The sequence below is a fragment of the Maylandia zebra genome, linkage group LG17, assembly GCF_041146795.1.
Source record: "Maylandia zebra isolate NMK-2024a linkage group LG17, Mzebra_GT3a, whole genome shotgun sequence".
NCBI lineage: Eukaryota > Metazoa > Chordata > Actinopteri > Cichliformes > Cichlidae > Maylandia > Maylandia zebra.
The window spans coordinates 38,618,558-38,631,724 of NC_135183.1; the positions used below are offsets into that span (position 1 = coordinate 38,618,558).

At 42.4% G+C, this 13,167-nt stretch overlaps 1 protein-coding gene across 5 annotated transcripts in view; it reads left to right on the forward strand.

The window, feature by feature from the left end:
* The first annotated feature begins 1,251 nt into the window (after positions 1-1,251).
* fcho1 (FCH and mu domain containing endocytic adaptor 1) overlaps positions 1,252-13,167 on the forward strand; it is a 65,261-nt gene continuing 53,345 nt past the window's right edge. For 3 of the 5 annotated variants that reach the window (XM_076875850.1, XM_076875853.1, XM_076875854.1), the window contains exon 1: positions 1,252-1,407. The gene's annotated coding sequence lies outside the window, so the exon portion shown is untranslated. Of the gene's footprint in view, positions 1,408-4,842; positions 4,945-13,167 lie in introns of those variants that run through there. The other 2 variants (XM_076875852.1, XM_076875851.1) reach the window with 2 other exon arrangements.

Genomic DNA, 13,167 nt, shown 5'->3' on the forward strand with positions numbered 1-13,167 from the left:
GGCAATCAGATGTTTTCCAGATGGTGCAACAGAATCTTAGAATACTCTTCAGCATTCATAATTACATCAGTTTTAATGCTTTAATGCAAGCGCTCCAGTACCACTGGCTGAAATGCAGCCCCAAACCACGGCAGAGCCGCCACCATGTTATACAGACAGCTGCAGACACTCACTCTTGTATCCTGGGCCAGATTATCCAGTGGGTATTCTGGGCACATGCCCGGATGTACCTGATGTCTCTGGTTGATTAAAGTAGTCTCTATTTTTCCACCTGATTCTTTCCCACTGCACTGCTGAGGGTAGTCTCTCCCAAAGTCAGGTAGCTAGTGAATATGGTACTTCAAAAACAACAGAAATAGACGTGGTTAAGGCCTACCTCTTAGGAAAATTCTCATTTGTTTAACCAGTTTGGGAAAATAACATTGCAGTTAACTTGAAAGTTCTTTAGATGTTCAATGAGAATACGTGGAAGTTAATTTGGAGGTTACCTCCCAGTGGATTTATGAATTAAAATGTTGGTTTGATCTCAATAAAGGAGCCATGGTGAAAGAATTAAACCCAGAGGATATTTCTGTTTTACAATTATTATTATTATTAATTTCTAAGTGGACACATCCCAAACATGCTTTTCCCGAGAAAAGTTCCACTTCACTATATTGGCATTTGGCTTTATTCATTGGGCATGAGGTACTGGTGTGTGTAAAATGTTTGCAGTTTTGTCCTGTTATACAATATTTGAAATGTAAAAAAACAACCAAAACACCACATTTTCAGAAATATTTGTGGGTTTTTTCTTGTTTGTTTGTTTCTTTGCACTACTTGAACACCAAAGTGGCCCTCCAATGAGAAGACAGTGCCGGCAGGGGCCCACAGCTCATTTAAGTTTGAGGCCCCTGGTTTAAATGAACAGCTGCAACATCTGTTGTGGAAACAGAAAAGTGTCTGAGTGGTAATATTTACCGTTTCCCATTCAAAAGTTTCAAAGGCGACGCTGATGGAGAATGAAGAACAAAGACAGAAATGATCAGCGTTTAAATGCTTCAGTTGTTCGTTGGCTGAACTTTGACGAGCTGTTGTTGAATTTGTTGTACAAACGCATAAAGGGTTCAGGTTCCTATTAAATTGTATATTCTCGATTTTGTGGAGAAGTGATCCAATGGGCTGCCGGTATACACTATTAAACCCGCCTTCTTGTGGTTGCTATGCCTACTCCGCGTTCCTCTCTGATTGAAGGGAGGAGTAGCCAATCAGCGCTGAGCTGGGAGGGAGTTTGCGCTCACACTGGAAACTGCCTGGTGAATTTCTACTACTAACGTCAAACCGCTCAGGGTCCGCTGAAGAGTCGAGCCCGCTGAAAGCCCGGGGATGGAAAATGTACGATAAGCTGTGTCTGAAAACTCCGTGCAGGTGATACGTTCTTCCTTTTCCTCCTGCCTTCCTTTGTGACATTCTCTGCAGGCAGAAATAGCCTAGAAAGACTGCGCTACTGCACCGCTATTGAAAATATCGGGCAGTAGTAGACACGCTTGTTTGACATATGAAGCGAGGGAAATCCAGCTAACGCTGAAGGAGAAACTTGGGTGAGACAAGTACGTGGGTATAGAATGTAAGCTATGGCCAGAAGCTGAGCTTTATCTTAATGTTTCCGCAGAAACACTTTGTTTTTGGTCCTGCTAACATAAATGTGTTTAGTATCCTGTCTCGCACTGAGAGGCTGTTTCTGCTCTGTGATGCTACTTTGCAGTCATTTGAGTGAATTTATTGCCACAGGGTTGTTATTGGGAGTTGAACTGCTCGATCGGGTTTCCTGCATGCTGAAGCAGGTTGTCTGTCGTTGTGATGATTGTTACTAGACAAGTTTATGCAATCATGGAAACCTTTGACTTATAGGCCGGTATTGGTACTGGCGTTTAAGAGTTTAAAATACTGTATGCTCGTACAGGTCTGTCTGTGATAACCTGAAAGCAGCTGCTAATATCAGCTGCATGTGCGTGACCAGCGAGGTGGATCAGAACCAGTCCTGGGTTTAACTGCTGGACATCACAGATCACGCACCCGCTGTGGGGCTTCACTGACTTGACTGCAGATGTTTTGTCCTAGATATCCTCTGTCAGTTCTTAGAAGTGTGTCAGGCTTCACCGAGTGACACCTAACTTAAAGACATATGAGGGAATTCGTCTAATACTTCTAAGCAATATGGACATATTCTCTGGGCTGTGAGGTACATTTCAGTTTGCATGTCTGTTTTGTAGCTTCAAAGACACTAAACTGAGAGATGCAGCAAGATATCAACAGAACATGGAAATCAGCTGATACTCATATTGGTTATCTGCAAATATGATAGCAAGAGCACTTGGCAGTTCTCCTGGACAGATGGGGAGATAAATAACAAAAATATTGGACCGACAAAAATCAGCATCAGCCGGTGGCCAAATGACTACTTTATCATGTTAAATGTTTGTGTTGGCCCAGAGTTTCACAATGAGTGTAATGTTTGGAGCTTGTCGTGAGTCTCAGTCTCAACTCAAGAAAAATACATATTGGCAGTTTCATAATGTCCTGATTGTCGGTAAACAAGCAAACCCACATGTAAATCAGGTCCACCCCCTCGCTCCATGTCCTCTCTGTCACTCTGTTGACTGCTGTCAAATAAAGGTAGCTCGAGTGGTGTTAGCCTAACCTTGAATCCACTTTGCTTGATTCTGGAAATGCATCATGTGAAACACCTTCAGGTGCAAGTAAAGGCTCATTTAATTCTGTTGCATCACTTTTGAGGTGCAAATCAACCACTGTCTGGTTGCACCAAAGAAACCATTGTGTGGAAATCCCCGTTTGACTGATAGACATTCTCGCCATGACTTTATGTTAGTTTGCAAGCATGTATAGCGTGAGCCGCAGTGTTTGCAACCTCAGACTGTAGCACAGCTGTCTTTCTCTGTGTGTCTTTGAAACCAAGTGGCAGGAGTTGAGAGTTGAAGGCTGCTGGGATCTTTTGATATGAGAGGTAAACAACACTCTCCCTTGTGCCTTGACTACAAGGAGAAGGTTCTGTTTCCTCCTGACTCTGAGTCAGGGTGAGTGGGATGCAGAGAAAATACTGAAAGGAGGTGTTTTACTATCATTAAATAAAGTATAATGCAGCAGCGTCGGGAGGAATGGATTTCTTTTCTCGATTCTTTTGTTTACAGACGTCATTAGAACGGATTGCGTTTGATTGCTCGCTGTTCATTCGCTCACTAAGCTGCGTGTTTTCACACCCCCGCACCGATCTCTGCCTAAAAATCTGATTGCACATGGACCAAAAGTTTGATCTCGATGTAGAAGGACGCGTATACTGGTTTCAACATAAATGACGATGCGGTCTAAGTTTGTCATTTTTATTAGGCCGTTTGATGTTGTGGGTTTATTTTGGTTATTGACGGTGTGTTTCTTTCTGGGAGTCTTAAGGTCGGTATGATATCTAGATTCATGCGCACTGTGTTCGGTCAAACTGCTGGCATCATCATAGATTGAGTCTTAAATCAGCTACGTTGGCATTCGTTGAGTAGTTGCTTGTGAAGATGCTGATGTTTAGCTGATTATGTGACGAAGGCTTATATCACGGCGGTTGCAAAGAATCTCTGCTCTTCCCACGGAGTCTTCACTCTGTGTTGAAGGTCAAGGTCATACTTGTCGTTTTAGGTGTCATTTTTCCAATTTTAACCAGAATTGTTACTCATCCTTGAGTATTGTGTGATTTTTACTGAGCCCTGCACACAGTCATCACCTAATGGATCAAGGTGAAGGTCACGCTTGAAAATTCATAGTTTCACATAGACTTGGATTCTGTTAATCAGAGACAGATGGACAAAAGTGTTTCAATGAGTCGAAGTTACTCAGCGTAAAAGCCTGTGTGTGTGTGTGTGTGTGTGTGTGTGTGTGCGCGTGCGTGCGCGTGCGTGCGTGCGTGTGTGTGCGTGCATGCACACGTGCGTGAGGAAACACTGCATCTTTCAAGACGCACACAAACCTACAGATGTTATTACGTGCCTGGTAAGGCTTTGCAGTATCTCTGGAGCAGCTGAAGACAGAAAGTCTGTCTGAGTGCTGGACAGGTGCTGTGCAAGATGGATAAATATTGTACGGTGACACAGTTCTGCCACTGTTGTGTTTTCCACGTATAAAATATTTGACTTTTCGTGATTTTAAGTCTGGGATTCACACGAACCGTCTCTGCTGGTCTGCCTGGCTCCGTCTCCTTCACTGATGTCACTGAACAGTGAATAAGTTGGCAACGCGAGTTCTTCTCGTCATTGCCAACTTACCAGCTGTGTTGCTACATTTAGTCCTTTCACAGTTATTTTATTTGTTTATTTATTTTTGTTGTTGTTTGTTTTGTCTAAATATTACGTACTGCTGCTAAGCGAAGCACTTAATACTGACCGCTGGATATAAAAATGCCCTGATGTATTCACATAGTGGTGCTCCAGGACTGATCATTACAGGACCGTTTGGAGAGCTGTTGGCTAACAGGTGATTTCTGTATTTACAAGAGGTGGAATAACCAGACACCACACAATATGATATTATTGGGATTTTTAACATTTTCCAATATGATGATTAACCTTCCTGTTCTATGGGAATATAAGCAGAGTAACATCAGCTAGCTTGAGGTGATTCCTATAGACCGGGGGGAGGCAACTCCAGGCCTCGAGTGCCGGTGTCCTGCAGGTTTCAGATCGCACCCTGGGTTAACACACCTGAATCAAATGATTAGTTCATTACCAGGCCTCTGGAGAACTTCAAGAAATGCTGAGGAGTCATTTAGCCCTTTAAATCAGCTGTGATGGATCATGGACTCATCTAAAACCTCCAGGACACCGGCACTCGAGGCCTGGAGTTGCCTACCCCTGCTATAGACTGATGGCAACATGTTGACAATCTATGCATCTTACAATTTAGACAGTAAGTGTTGAAAATCTTCAGCTCTGTCTCTGAGACTGATTGCATTCGGTCCAAGTCAGACACCATTATTCGTGCAATCCCCTCGTAATTGCCTTTTTATTTATTTATTTCTGTCCCGTCTCTCACCAGCCTGGTTCTGCCAGAGGTTTCTTCCTGTTGAAAGGCAGTTTTTCCTTCCCAGTTTTGCCAAATTTTTTCCCCAAGGGGGGTTGATCTTCACCTTACACTATAAAGTGCCTTGAGGCAACTGTTGTTCTGATTTGCCACCATGTAAATAAGATGGAATCGAACTGACTTAATCAAAAGGGGCCATAAGTGTGCAGCACCCTCAAGCTTGGGACAAACACGAGGTCACCACAGGTTGCAGTTGGTTGGAGAATGTGAAGAAATCAGGCAGATATCATTTCTATTTTATTTATGTATCTATTTATTTTGTGTAGGTGGAGGGAGGCTGCTCTCCCACTTGCACTCGTGTGACTGAGCCGTTAGTTTACTCTGAATTAGAAGGTCGCTTTTTCCAGATAAGTGTGTTGTACGTTTTTTTGTTTGAGCCGATTTAGTGAATGTTTGCTCCGCTAATGTTATCTGAGGAAGGTGGTGCATGAGATGAGCCTCGTTTGTAGGATTCCCAGTGTCTCTGTGTATTTTGCAGTGTAACAGCACAGCAAACGCAGTAAAATTGTTGTGGGAGACCAAAAGCATGGGCACCTAGGGATCATTCCAGGTGAGATATGTAGTAGTTACTGGTCATTATCTATGCAGCCACAGCGAGTGAGTAAGCCGGCCACCTGAGAAGATAATACAGGCAGTGAAAAAGTACCCGAACCTCTCATGACTCCCTCAAACATTGCTGACTCGCACTTTCTCTCACCTGCTGCACACAGCCAATTACTGAAGCACATACACTCCGTTACAACCTGGTATTTCCTCCTGCAGGCAGAAGAGGACAAATAAAAAGAGCTCCCTGTTCTGCATTTTAATTTGGAAGCACCAGATGCCTGCACTGAACTGATGCTTTAACCTGTTTGAACAGTCCTTCGGCTCGACCTTTCAAAAATGCTCATGTGCACACAGAGCCACACGATCAATTATACATGTGTGTTTTCATATGTAGGCTGGAGCACCGCAAGGCCTTCCCTTGTCTTTGCCAAGCAGGGCAAGACCTAGAGACAGGAAACAGTCGAGTGAAGCTCTTTTGTAATAAAGAGAACACTTTCAGTTCTGAGCTGCTCTTTATTTTACAGTAAAATATTTTATGTAAAATATTGTATACTTTTAAAGCAGTTGGAGTTACATGTAAGAAATTTGAATGAAAGCAAGATTAAAATAAAATAAAAAATGTATCTAAAACCACGACCTGTGCCTGAGGTCACGAGCGAGTCCAGCCAAGCTCCTCTTGTAGCAGATGGGAGGGTCCCGAGGCAGGATGGAGGACTGAGCTCGCGCCTTCGGCTCTCGCCCGGGTCTGTTTCTGAGCACTCAGCAGAGCGAGAAGCATTATTGAATTAAAATAAATGACAGGAACACGGAGAGTGACTTCAATTTAAGATTATTTTAATTACTTCAGATTAAAACTAAAATCAGCCACCAGAAGGGAAACTCTGAGTCAGTGACAGGTTGTCTTTTCATGTAGTTTAGAGTAATACAAGTGTATTTATTGGGCTGTTTTATGTGTGGTGGTGGTTTAAAATGTTTCATTTTTCCGTTAATGAAGAAACGTGTCGAGCAGTACAACTAAAAGTTGTTGGTTGCAGGAGGAGGAATTTACTCTTTCCTGTACCTGATACTGTAAATATGTTTTTAGCTGCTGATCAAACAAAACAAACAATTTAAGGAGTGGTAATCCAAGACAAAATAACTGGTTTTCACCGGGACTGTTTGACTATTCTTTAAAGATCACCCGACACCCCGGACTGGTCTCAGATGACTGAGCGTAGTACCACACCTGTAATATGTGCGCTTTAACTGGTACAGTTTGCAATATAAAGGAATATTACACCATGTCACCTAATCTTACCAAGTCTCACGTGCTTTGCGAGTGTGATACCGGGTACATAGTAGACCAGCGGTCCCCAGCCTTTTTTGCGCCGGTTTAATGTCAGATAATATTTCCACGGACCGGCCTTTAAGGTGTCGCGGATAAATACAACAACATAAAATGACCACGACAAAAACCGTGGTATTTTGTAAATATAACAATAAAGGCGAATTCACTTTGCAATTGTGTAACTTTATTAGCAGCGTCCACCTGAAATGTGCCAACAACACTGACAGTAACGTCCTCCTCTCTGCCCCTTAATGCTCTCTGGTCGCTATGGTAACGGGTAAATATTTCTTTCAAAATAAGACGCGCAACTACAATGCGGCAAAAGACCCAGGGAAACGGAGTTGACGTTAAAAAACCCTGAAAACCATAAATTTCACACCCGAGCCTCAACTCTCGCGGCCCAACACCGGTCCACGGCCCGGGGGTTGGGGACCGCTGTAGTAGAGGACTCGCATTTCTTTTGATAAATGTCCCCAAAGTGTTTCTAGATGCTTTCCCAGCAGCAGTAGTACTGGTTTTATATACATTTTTATTTTTTTGATAGACAAAGCTTTTTTAAGTTAAGATATACTCTTACATGTAAAGATTTGCTGCTTTTCTTTGTTTTTCGTTGCAACCTTAGGCCATAAAGAAGCAAAAATGACTCAATTCTGACTAATTTACCCTTCAAAGAGTCGTCTTGTCACCTCCACTGCTGTCCTTTTAAAGAGCACTTCCTGAACGCCGTATGTGAATTAGAGGTGGGAATCACCATACATCCCACGATACGATATTATCACAATACTTAACACACGATACGATATTATTGCAATTTTTAAAAATATTTTGCGATATTCAGATTCTGTACATAAAGGTAAACTTTATCAATATTCATTTTATCTAATATCAAAGTCTCGCACTCAGTCTTTCTCTCAGTTCAGTCAGTTTTATTGTTGACAAACTGAACGGTTTGTATTACAGTCTAGTCCAACTGAACTGAATGCAACCATCTGGTACAATTACAGCTATTCTGAACTATGCAATATGAAAACTATGGAGCCCCTTCAGCAACTGAAGAATTTGAAAGTAAATTAAAACAAAATATAATTTTACATTAAATAAAAAAGTTTTAAACGTAATTAAAATAAAACACGTCTTAAATTAAAATAAGTAAACTGTCATGTTTATTGCTGCCAAAAAAAGGTTAAACACATTTGGACAGTGAAGGAATGTCAGGATTCTTGCTCAGAAAAAGGATCAACATGCTCTGAAGTCAGAGCACAAAAACCTTTTTGTAACAAAATATCGATTTCTGCTGTCCCTGTATCGATACATTATTAGCAAACAAAATATCACCATACTACACAGTATCGATTTTTCCCCCCACCCCTAATGTGAATATAACAAAAATAAAAACCATCTTCTCTAGCCGTGCATAGCGCTCGATGAGCGGCTCTGGCCTTACGCAGCTGGTCGTGCCAAGCTTAGAAGTGATGCTCGCCTGGCACGTTGTCATAGACTGGACTCGACTGGAGCTGTGTGCTGCAGTAACAAAAGCGCATTCAGGCCGGGACAATGGGGAGCTGACAGCCCGGGTTGTGTTTATCACTCTGCTTTTTCTTTCGCTGCTTTCCTCCTGTTTATTGTGTTTGCCGTCTCTCCGCTTCTCTCTTCTGCTCTCGGTCGTTGCCTGTGCATACGTTCAGCAGGCAGCGCGTTTGTCACTGTAAGAGAATAGCTGTGCACAGTGTGGCTTCGTCATTAAACACAGGGTGTAATTCTGTCACGGTAGTGACAGCGATCTGATTGTTGGGTTCAGGCTCTGCTTTAGCACACTTTTGTTGACTCATTTGTTTGGTGGGCAGCAATTTGTGGGTGCTGAGGTAGTTGTCTATAATTGTAGCAATCATGTTTTCTTATAATAGACCAGCAATGAATCACCAAGAGGATTTTGTACGTCTGTAAGATCACGGTCTCATGTGGACAATTGATCCAATCTTTCAGCCTCAAGAAGCAGCCCGGCTGTCTGTTTTTGTTTTGTTTTTGTGATCAGTCACTTTAATGAGTTTGTTTAAAGGATAACAGCAAGACATGAAAACGCTCATTGCAAATTGCCAGAGATTAAGCCGGCATGCTGAAATACTAATGCCCATACATTTTCCATTTGCAACAAATCCTAATAGTCCTGAAGGCGGCCCAGCATCCGAGCACGTCATTTGCTTGAATGTTTATTATTAGACTCATAAAGTTAAAGCAGTCGGTCCAATGATGAACTTACGAAAAGTTCGTTTTGTTTTTTCAAGTAGACGTGAAATATTTTTTTTGGTTTAAGTTTCTCAGAAGTACGAGGAGAGTCCCAAAGTCAGGTCTCCAAAGACGTAGAGAAACTGTTCGTACGGCTGTTGGCCCCACTGTTGTGATTGGTCCTTCCTCCCAAACAAGCATGCGCGGCTTCGCTGGGATGCTCAATCTTGAAAATGGAACATCGCGCAGTTATTTTGATTTTTGAACCAAAAAGGTGATGAAGCGGTTGAAATTCATTGACAGTTAATGGAAGTATACGGACAGCTATGCATGGATGTAAAAAACTTTGCAAGTGTTGTAGAGAGTTTACAGCCTGGTGTCATAGCGGCATCCTAAAACTGTCACAGCGTTTACAAAAATGATCGACCGAAAATAAATAATTCTTCAACCTTTAAAATGATGCAAATATGATAGAAAATAAACAGTTGTTTTATTTCAGGAAAAAATAGGAGACCTTACTTTTGGGTTCGCCCTCGTAAATATATTGTTGTCATAGACTGTATCGTGCAAAGGTTTGTGGTCATTTAGTCATCTCATTATTCTTGTTATCCTTACTGTAAAACAGGAAATCTCTCTCTGTTTGTTTCTTTGTCCACAATCTCCTCCGACACAATCAGGATTTGAGCTACAAACTTGGCACTGGTACATTTTCTGGGCCCATCATCCATGCAAACAGTGACGTTGCGACAGCTCCCTACCATTTTGGGTGTGAGCACTCAGTCTGCGTGATAATTCACCAAGGAAAACCTCCACATCAGAGCTGCTGTAGGACAGAAGAAGAGAAGTGAGAAGCAAAGTTGTTCTGTCAGAAAGCTTTTAGCGACATGTTGTTTTTTTTGCATTATGCCATTTTAATTTCACAACATCGTCTCGTTTATATCGACAAAAGCTGAATGAGGCATCTTATAACATCATCGTGTTATAATGTGATATGTGTTGCGTACTTGCGTTCATACAACGCCTTATAAAAGCATTGAATGTCATGGTTTGCAGCATCAACAGGCCCAGCAGTACTGCAGCATGCTACAGTAAAACTAACCAGAAATGTTATGAATGAAACTCTTGTTTACAGAGACTCTTTAACATAATCCAAGTTTATCGTGTTTATATCATAACTGATCATTGGAAACAGCCTTTTTTATCAGGTCAGCACAGCTGAAAACTGTTAAACTGCTAATCAAAGAGTGAATGCATCTGTATAGCTGAGTATCGGAGCAGCTTTCTGGGTCTCTTCTGTCTCATTGCAGTTTTAAAACAGGAACCGCTCCTCTCACAGAGGCCCCCCCCCCACTGTCCATCAATCAAGAGAAGTGTATCAGTGTCTCTGCTGTGATAAATGTTCTTGTCTGTAAAAGTAGTAGTACTATTGTTGAAAACTTCCCAAATTAATTATTATTTCTCAGAGCAATTTGTTTTAAGCTGAAACTCAACCTACAAAAGCAAATGCACCAGACAATTTCGACCGTTTTTAGTGTTGAAAAGTCAAAGTGCTCATGTTAAATTAAAAATGTCCCTCTGTAGCTGTGCGTCCATTAGAAATGTGAAAAGTTCCTTTGATCAGTAATTGTTCTGCCTCTGTCCTGGTTGACACTCCTCTGTAACATTGTAACAACAAAAGGAGGATCTGAGCGTGTGCTCACATTCCTCAGCCTCCCTTTAAGGTCTTTGCCAGGGTGCTGGAGAAGAGATTCCTTCAATCCGGAGGGGATAATGCACTTTTCACGTGGTTGTGCGAGACCGGGCCAACTCTTTGTCCACTCGAAGATTTGGTGGACAGAATTTCGAGGCACAGCCAGTAAGCAGAGGGTTTCTGCTTCGGTGGCCTTGGGATGACCTCTCTACATTTTGCTGATGATTTATCAGACAGAGACCTCCAGCTAGCACTGGGGCAGTTTGCAGCCAAGTGTGAGGTGTTGGTGATGAAATTTAGAAGCTCCAAGTCTGAAACCGTGGTTCTCAGCGGCAGAAAGGCGGCAAAAGTTTCGGTATCTCGGGTTCTTGTTTGTGGGTGATGGATCATAGATGGTTTGGTGTGATTCAGCAGTGACGGACTGTGCTGACGAGGTAGCTGAGTATAAAAGCAAAGTGGTCAATTTATATGTCAGCCTCACAGAGTAGAGCTGCTAAAGTCTGCGTTTCTCTGCTTAGGCTACAGCTCACATGGCCCTAAAGGTGGTAGACTACGCGAGGAAATAATTTTTGGTATTAGCTGATTAGTTAATGAGTTGTTTCTTCGGTGCTTATATAACATGTAGTCCCATTCCACGTGTCATTCTGTTAGCAATGATGAAGAAAGTAAGTGGGGAAAAAATACAATCCAAAGTCTGAATATTTTGTAATGAAACTCGATTTTACAGGTCAGTGCCCACAGGTTTGATATGATGGAAGGAAACATCCACACTGATGTCTCGCTCTAAATTACTGTCCTCAGTAGTGAGTCATCCCATTGGCAGATGTGGCAGAGCAGTGCTGGAGTCTGTTGGTGGCGGTGACACAAAATGAGCTCTCCTCCACACTTCACCAAATCAGGTTTAAAACTGATAGCGAAGGACAGCGGAGCTGCTCCGCAGTGCAGCCGACGCCGGTCGCTTCATCAGTTCGGTCCGCCTGCCCATGTCCTCTCTCACACTGCGTCTCACATCTGCACTTGGGTAACAGCAGTAAGTCTGACTGCTGTTTCTGGCAAATGAATTCACGCATTTGTTCATTAGAAATAATTCTGGTGATTATTTTCGAGACAACATTTTCCTGTCATTCCCATTTCGTCCAGTTTAAAAGCCGGTGTTATTAAGTCTCGTCAGTATTCAGAGATTATAATGGTTTCTGATTGTACAACTCGTTTGGTATTAATAGATGATGAAAAGCATCATTTTGACACCTTTACTGATTGCTTCCTTCCCGTCCTTCAGCTGTTCGAAGGTTTGTTCACCGATCCGACTCTGTGCTGTGGCTCGTTTGTTTTATCTTTTAGTCACACTACGTGTCCTTTTTCTTCCTTTCCTCTGTTCCTTTGCCTCGTTTTTTAACACCTGCTTTGCTCCCAGAGCTTGTGACAAATGCGCCTCCTCCGAGGTTAGCAGGGCATCTTTATTTTATGCTCAACTGTGTCATTACATTTAACCCAGTTCCATTTTTATTTTGCTTTTTGAGCCAGATGAGGATGCCGGTGTCTGAAAGCGCGAGGAGACACGTGGGGACTCGTTCCTCTGTCCTCTCAAGCAAAGGAAGGAGAAAGGCAGGTGGAGGTGGTGAGGAGGCGGGAGTTTGGGTTGACCTTCCCTTACCCTCCTTCCCTCCTCCCTCCTGTCAGAGAGACGTCTGCTAGTAGAGCCATCGCTGGCAAAGGGAAAGGAAATAAAAACTGAAATGCTTAGTATGGGCGGAGAGGATGCATCATTTATATCCTGCTGTGGGTAGTTCTTGTTCCTGTATGAGACCTTATTTCATTCCTTCCCATCTGCTTTTTAAAGGCCTAATTTTTCATGGCAGCCGTCTGCGTGTTGTCAGGCAGTGTGAGGGTGGCAGAAGACGAGGTTAGAGTGTTTTTAATTGATAAGGCTGCATTTCCTCCCTGTGTGGCTGTTAAAGATATATTTTCCTCCTCGTGTTTAGTTTTAGTTGCATTGCCTGTGTTGCCGTTCTGCATCTGCTCGTCTTCGGCCTGCAGTGCCAACGCCAAAAATAAGGGTTGATCGGGTGTGTAGAAAACAGAATTACCTGATGCCGATGAAAGGCCGTTTGAAGTTCTGCCAAAAAAACATTTCTAAAAATAATTTCATCGCATGTTTCTCAGAAAAAGGCATGTAAACGGTTTCAGTGCGTTTTTAATTGGTGGATAATCAGTCCAATTTTCAGAGTAAATATTTGTTAATTTATATATTATTACATCACAT